Raw genomic sequence first — 8026 nt, 5'->3', positions numbered from 1 at the left:
TGTAATACAGTGTGATTCTTGGTGAAGCCTAGGCATATGAAGGGCGCTTAGGCTTTCAATGCGTTTGTTCCACAGGACTTCCTCCAAAGCAGACCAGAGGATACTGCAAGGAGCTGGAAATCCTGGACAATGCACTCCAGTGCCCTGGTGGCAAGAAAAAAGAACCCAGTGACAAAGGCACCTTAGGCTGTGTCTGAGTAGATGGTGTCCTTGGCTTTCACGGTCAGAGTGGCCAACGGCTACTAAGATCCTTCTCACCCCCATACAAATGTGCACAGGCGGATCCTGGCTGAATCACCTAGATGCCTTGGGGTCTTGGGAAGTTTACACAATCATCTCAAGACTCTTTCTCCTTTGTACAGTGGGACTTCTACTCCTGCCTGCCCTAGAGGGCCCAAGGGGACAAGACTTGCTACCAGGTATGTATGTAACACACTTGGTAAGGTACACCTCCATAGGAATTCGTTCATTTCTTTTAACACAGCATCTCAATATCTTGCCCAGGCTAGCTTCTAAATCTCTACTTTCCTGCTTCAGCATCCTGGGTGCTGGAATTGCAGACATGCACCCCCACACCTGAGCTATCAGAATCACTAGGGGACCGCCAAGGTGCCTCCAGCTTCTCTCCTGACCTACACCCGCTCCTTTCTGTCTCTGGGTATCTGTAAGAGTTGACAGGAGAGTGGCAGGCTTCCCTGGGCTCCTCAGTGCAGACCAGAAGCAGCCACAGCAGCTGTAAGAATGCCAGTTGGTCAGGACACCAGAGAACAGAAAAGATGCTGCCAGTGCCACTCACAGGGTGTGTGACGCAACTGACACATCTCACCAGCTCATGGCTGAGACTGGTACCCATTTCTACTGAAAGCCAAGGGGCACTCAGAAAGGCAGCCTTCAGATGAAGTGAGGGTGGTGTGAGCAGCGGGTCTGTTGGGACAAAATGAGTCAGATGGTCAGACCAACGACAAAATTTGCTATAGATTCCTGTCCCTGGGCACCTTCAATCTAGGCAGTTCATAATGGCAAAGTCTAGTTCCTACATGCTCAGCATGAGCCATCTGCTAATTTCAGTGCAGTTCCAGGTGGGAATTATAGAGAGAGAACGAGGCCTTTCTCACTGCTGGAGGCCCAGGACCAATGCTTGGTTCATCATGGCCAAAGGCTCATTAGCAAAGGAAACCTTTCTCTTTTTATTTTGTTTTGTTTTGTTTACTATTTAACTTGTTTTAACGTTTCTTCACAAATGGTGAAAATACTAAAATACAGGCAAGGAATATTCATAATGTTGTGGCCAACATTATAAGTACAGAATTATAAATTTAAAACATTTTCTGGTTTAAAAAATAAATCTGCTTGTCAATGCAGCTCTGCAAGTCTCTAGTAGGGCCGATCTCTGTGCTCTTGGTGGGGCTCGCCTTTCTCCATTTTCCCAGGTCCTCCACGTCTGCCTCATCTTCCTCTCATTTGTTCCATCAAAGGCCCAGGAGGCCCTCCAGGACCACCTTATCTTCCTCCACCAAAGCCACCTCTGTCCATGCCACGGCCATCTCTGCCACCTCTGAACATTCTTCCAGGACCGCTACGGTCCCTAAGTCCACCTCTTCCTCCTCGCATGCCACCTGGGCTGCCTTGGCCTCAGTCACCACACAGAGATGGAAAGGGAGCAGAAGGAAGCCCCCGGGCTTAGGGGCCATGCACTGGTTGCATTCTGTTCTCCAGACAAAGTTCTGGTTTCCACAGCCTGGATTGGGACACTGCCAGTCTCCAGCTCGGTGTTGGACATTTCCTCTCCCAGAGGGGTTCCCTCTTGAACCCCGGAGCCCTCTTAGGAGGAAGCCTCCTATGTCTCCTCCACAGCCTCTCCGTGTGACCCATGAGTCCTCCAGGACCTCCTGGGCCACCAGTACCTCCACGGAGTGGTGGTGGCATCCTTCTGCCCACATGAGGTGGTGTGCCACCCCACATGCTGTTCATTGGAGGCTTCTTTCGGGCAGGAGAAGCTTTAAGTTTACTTCTTTGAAAGTCTTTCCCATCAAACCATTCCATGGCAGCCTTGGCAGTTGGCGGATCTTCATACGACACTGTGGCATCACCTTTAGGCTTTCCTGTCTCCTTATCCAGGTAGATATGGACCATGGGTTGCCCAGTTTCCTTGTTCATCTTGATATCCCCGCACTGCTTAAAAATGCCTGTCAGGTCATCCAGGGTCACATTGTCATTTAATCCTTGCACATAAATTGCACTGTTGTCAGAGTCTTCATTGGGACCTATAGGAAGGCTTAGATCAAAATCTAATCCTTCATCCCTGGGCCTACCAGGCTTATTGAAGCCACCTTGCTCTCCACAGCATCCTCCTCCCCGCCCACCTCTGCTCATGCCTCCTCGATCAAAATCTCCACCAGCGCCCCCGCACCCAGTTATCAGGGCCACTCATGGTCCGGTTCTCTCCTGGTCCAGAAAACCCTCCAGACTCCTGTCCATGAACGCCCGTGCTACTGGGGTGGTCCTGTCGGAATGAACTCCACTGCCCGTGACTGCCGCTCTGTTAGAGCCTGGCTATCAGATCCAGTCTGAGGGGGGTAACTAATGAGACGCTGATGCCCATAGCTGCTTTGTTGACCATAGCTACTCTGCTGTCTATAGGTGTTCTACTGAGAGAAACTGCTCTGATCCTAACTAGTCAGCTGTGGAGTAGCTCATAGGAGGATAGGATGAAGGTGAGGTGACTGGCTGCATGAGGTAGCTCCCAGGTGCCTGGGGATAACTGTAGTTACTCTGTCCATATCCTAGGCTGGGTTGTTTATAACCACCTGTGCTAGATTGAGGTTGACTAGTCTTGGTGGGCTTGTTACCATCCCATGGTCTTGTAGGTGCGGTGGCTGCTGGCTGCTGGCCGTAAGCCGAGTAGGCAGGCTGGATGCCATAGGCAGACTGAGCTGCATAAGAGGCCTGGGTCGTGGTAACTGTAGCAGTGGTGGTGTCATAAGCACCAGTGCCATATCCTTGGGCAAGCTGGCTGTATGCCTGGGGCCAGTTGGAGTGGTATAACCGTTGGGAGGCTGTCTGTAAGAAGTTTCATATGCAGCCTGTCCATAGGTGACAGTGGTCTGAGCCTGAGTATAGCTGACGTCAGTAGGCTGTCAATAGGTTCCATAGCTTTATTGTCCATATGCCTGGGTAGTCTGTGCATATCCTGGGCTGGGCAGTGTAAGCACTGTAGCTTGGGCTGCAGCTTGGCTGTAGGTACTGTAAGCCATGGACGCCATTTTCTCTCCTTCTTCCTCATTTTCTCAACGTCCTTCTCCCTCTCACCGAGGAAACCTTTCTTAGCTCACATGTAACCATATGTATTAATTGCAGTGTGGGGCTGGAGAAATGGCTCAGTGGTTAAGAGCACTGATGCCTGGCTTTTCCAAAGGACCAGGGTTCAATTCCCAGCACCCACATGGCAGCTAATAACTGTCTGTTACTCCAAGATCTGACACCCTCAAACAGACATACAAGCAAGTATAACACCAATGCAATACAATAAAAATAAATATATTATTTTAAAAATTAAAAAAGTTAACTGCAGTACATGTCCTCCCAGCCCTCCAGTGTCTGTCCTCCCAGCCCTCCTGTGTCTGTCCTCCCAGCCCTCCTGTGTCTGTCCTCTCAGCCCTCCTGTGTGTGTCCTCTCAGCCCTCCTGTGTCTGTCCTCTCAGCCCTCCAGTGTGTGTCCTCCCAGACCTCCAGTATGTGTCCCCCAGACCTCCAGTGTGTGTCCTCCCAGACCTCCTATGTCTGTCCTCCCAGCCCTCCTGTGTCTGTCCTCCCAGCCCTCCTGTGTCTGTCCTCTCAGCCCTCCAGTGTGTGTCCTCCCAGACCTCCAGTGCTTGTTTTTTAAAAGAAAAAGAAGGTCTCCTATATCTTTCCAACAGGGTATGACTGAAAATTTGGGCAAGATCATATATCCCTGGAGGGGGAGACCTGGTGGCACTCAGAGGAAGGATAGCAGGTTACCAAGAAGAGACTTGATACCCTATGAACATAGACAGGGGGAGGTAATCCCCCTCAGGAACAGTCATAGGGGAGGGGAATAAGGGGAAAATGGGAGGGAGGGGAGAATGAGAGGATACAAGGAATGGGATAACCATTGAGATGTAACAAGAATAAATTAATTAAAAAATTTAAAAAAAAAAAAAAAGAAAATTTGGGCAAGAGAATTCATTTTGTGGAACAGTCTTTTGCTTTTTGGATCTTATATTAATTTAATGAGAGAGAGAGAGACAGAGACACAGAGATAGAGTACTTTAATACATGCCATGGTGTGAGTGTGGAAGGCAGACTTTTGAGAGTCAGTTCTTTCCTTCCAGTATGTGGGTCAGGTTGTCAGGCCTGGACACAGACTTCTCTATCCCCAGCATTGTTTCACGGGTCTTGCTTTTTAAATGATTTTTTAATATTCTGTTGCTGCTGTGGAACAGTTTCACATGGAGCAAGCTTGCTAGAATCCTAGGCCCCCACCTCACTCACCTAAGGGGTTGAAGCTGAAGGTTCCCCCGCATTGCTATGCCCATGGTGGGTATCGCTGAACATTGGCCATATGGCCTATCGTCCCCAACAACCAGGAACTCAGCTCAGTAAGCAAGGCCCCAGGAAGTGGGTGACTGCTAAGCCTGTGATGACACCTCTGAGCCTGACCTCTTCAAAGCCACAGTGGAGTCACCGGACCACAGCTGAGGTAGCCGCGAGCCTGCTGCATCGCCATGATCAAGCTGCTTGGCTTCCTTTAGGCCTCAGTTTACCCTCAGTAAAACAAGAATAATAATTCTTCCTCACTCCATGAGGCTTTCGTAGGACTCAAATGAGGCACCGCAAAGAAGGTGCTTTGCAAATACACAGCACCGTTCATGGTATTACTCCCTTGTGTGTGCAAAGACAGTTGTTTCAGCCTTTAGAAGGACTTACCATGGAAACGGAATGAAAAAAAGCAGAAAGCTCAGGCATAATGCCTCCCAGGAAGGCTGCTTCTTCAACAGCCTCGTGGTGCTGGCTTGGTACTCTTCCCACTAAGATTCCTATGTGGATTTCATTAGTCATTAGAGTCAAGGTAATTGGTCAGCTTCAACTTATAGAGGAGGGTCAACCAGGACCTCTTGGAGTCCCGAAACTGAGAAAAAAAATCACTTAGTGAATCCCACAGGCCTTTCCTTTTATGCAAGTGATACTCAAAACTTATAGTATGTCAAGAATTAAGGTTTGAAAAGTTGCCTCACCCAACACCATACCTGCACTAGGTCCAGATGTTACTACCTTGACAATTCTGTGTTGTTTTCAGACTTTTGAAAGGTTTGGACTGGGACGGTTATATTTGATTGTCAACTTGATGAAGTTGTAGTTACCTAAGAAACACAGTTCTGCGTGTGCCTTTGAGGCTAGCTCCTGAGAAGGGAGGCCTACCCTGGATATGGCAGCAGGACCCTCAGCTGAATTGTAATAAAAAGGGAAGACAATGCTGAGCGCCAACATCCATCACTCTCAGCTTTCTGACCAGGGACATGCTGTGACCAACCACCATGATGGCCTGTATCCCCTCAAACTGTGAGCCAAACAAGCCTGTCCTTCCCTAAGCTGCATCCGCCAGAGAGTTTAGCTCAGGCATGAAAAAAGGACCCAGTTTATAAGAGTTATGACTCTTGTGGAAAAGAAGAATCAAGATGCTATCACTTGGGCCTCTTTGCCTCCTAGGTCACTTGAATCCATGAGAGAGGGAGTGGAAAGAATGTCTTTCAGATAAATGAAGGAAAATTTCATTCCAACCTCACAGCTAAGCAGAGACAAGATTTCTCTAAGGCATGGGTCCTTTTACGGATAGAGTGGAAAACCGAGCATGGTGGCGCACACCTTTAATCCCCGCACTTGGGAGGCAGAGGCAGGTGGATTGCTGTAAGCTCGAGGCCAGCCTGATCTACAAAGTGAATCCAGGATAGCCAAAGCTACACAGAGAAACCCTGTCTCAAAGAAACAAACAAACAAAAAAAAAAAAAAGCATAGACTGGGAATTATTTATTTCTCTTTCCTCTATTCCTCGGCCCTGTGTACACAGTATCCTGAAACAAGAGTCTTTCTAGTGTTCGGAGGTTGGTGGGGGGTGTTGCTTAGAAAGCATTTGGCAGAATAAAATCCCAGATGATCCACTAGCCCCCACAGCCCCACTCCACCCTTGGCAATGTACCTAGTTTGGGCTAAATAAAATGTGTGGTTCAAAGAGAAAATGCACAGAATGGTATTGCTAGGCCCTCAGAATACCCAAAGGATTCCACATGGGAAGATCTGGTATAAATAAAAAGTCCACGATCCCATTTCTCTGCATACATACTTGGACTTTGGAGGGCTGGAAGGGCACTTAGCTGAAGACCAGCTTTCTTTCTACTTCAGAAAGAAAAAGCACAAGAATATACAGACCCAAAACTCAGCTGCAAGATCATCGATTCAGATGAAGAAAATATCAAACAGCAAAAGAAAAGGCTAAGTGCCGCTTTCACCCTCACACACACCAAAGGCACAGGAAGGCCAGGTTGTTGAGGCTCCCTTGTTGCAGTAGGGATCTTGCCATTTCACTCCCTGACCTGGGGACCTCCCGTGGCTTAAATCTATCATGATGCCGTGTCCCTAAGTCCACTGCCACGGAAAACAAAACCAAAGGCCATGAACAAACTGCCGACAACAGGATCAGGAGAAAGGGAACAGGTTAAATGTCTCTCCACGACTTCCCAGGACCAGAGGCTTGGCCCAATGAAGGAACACCTCCTCATGGCTGACCTGGGGTGGCTTGACACAGCCAGCCCACTCTCGAACAAAAGATCCAGTTTTGAGAGCCACGGGGCTAGTTGTCAAGCATAAGACTCCCCCAAGTCAGTTGAAACAACTTTGCCACATGCTCTCTGGCCACATAGAGCCAATCAATCTCTCGAATTCTCACACCTGACATTTGTCTAATATAATCACGGTAATGATTTCATCATTTTGGCGTGACTTAAATAAATAACATAGAAAAAAGTGCTTAGCACACAGCCCTGTACAAACTAAGCTTTTGTACATGTTGGTTACGATTGTCATTGATATTATCTTGAAAAGCAGTAAGAGGAGAGGCACGTGAGACACCTGATCTAAACCCTTGTACTCCTGACTCCACTTTGCAGCTACATGCCTCGTCAGGGTGTTAAATCTGCCTCTGTTCCCTGTGGGTCTCACAGAGTTAGGGCTCTACTGGGCATCCCCCAGGCTCCTGGCTGCATCAGGACCAGCCCAGGTGTTGCGCCGATACAAGTTACAGAGCCAGACATTCTCGGTGCAAAAACAGCCTCACTCTGGCCAGCACTGTGTAACTAAGGGCTGGCTGGAGGGCTGGCTGGAGGCAGACACTGGAAAGGCATGTGGTGGTCAGTTTTCTCATCCATTTGCTCAAATAACAGAGAAAGCAACTCACCAGAGAGCTGAGGTCTTTTGCTCGTGGTTTTGCCCAGTTTGTCCATCGTTATTTGGCCCAATCTAGGTGATCGCTCTTCCCCCGTGAAGTGCAGCGAGCACTCCTAAGCACTAAGCCATCTCCCTAGCACCTAAAACATTATTTTGTGGAGCTGGGCATAGTGATGCATGCCTTTAAATCCCAGCACTCAGGAGGCAGAGGCAGGTGGATTTCTGTGAGTTCAAGGCCAGCCTGATCTACAAAGTAAGTCCAAGACAGCCAGGACTACACAGGGAAACCCTGTCTAAAAAAACAAAAAGCAAAAAAAAATATTTTGTGTTACAACTTTTAATGAAAAGGGAAGACAATGCTATGGAACTAGCTGTTCTTCTGTACCATTTAGGGAATAAAAAGGCAGGGAATCTGTACACATTCAGTAGAGGTGGTTATTTTTTCCTCCCAATACTTTTCACCTGTGTTTGGTTAAATCTGTGTACTCAGAGAATGAGGAGATGGAGGCCTGATTGTCTATCTGTCTCATCTATCTATCTATCTATCTATCTATCTATCTATCTCTCA

General features: G+C 48.1%; 1 pseudogene; it reads right to left on the bottom strand.

The window, feature by feature from the left end:
• Window positions 1–1374: 1374 nt before the first annotated feature.
• On the bottom strand, window positions 1375–3263 carry LOC127199217 (RNA-binding protein EWS-like; annotated as a pseudogene).
• Between the last annotated feature and the right edge of the window lie 4763 nt (window positions 3264–8026).

The sequence above is a fragment of the Acomys russatus genome, chromosome 15 (assembly GCF_903995435.1).
Source record: "Acomys russatus chromosome 15, mAcoRus1.1, whole genome shotgun sequence".
In the NCBI taxonomy this organism is placed as follows: Eukaryota; Metazoa; Chordata; class Mammalia; order Rodentia; family Muridae; genus Acomys; species Acomys russatus.
Note: the sequence above shows the minus strand (reverse complement) of the source record. Positions and strands in the feature narration are given on the sequence as shown.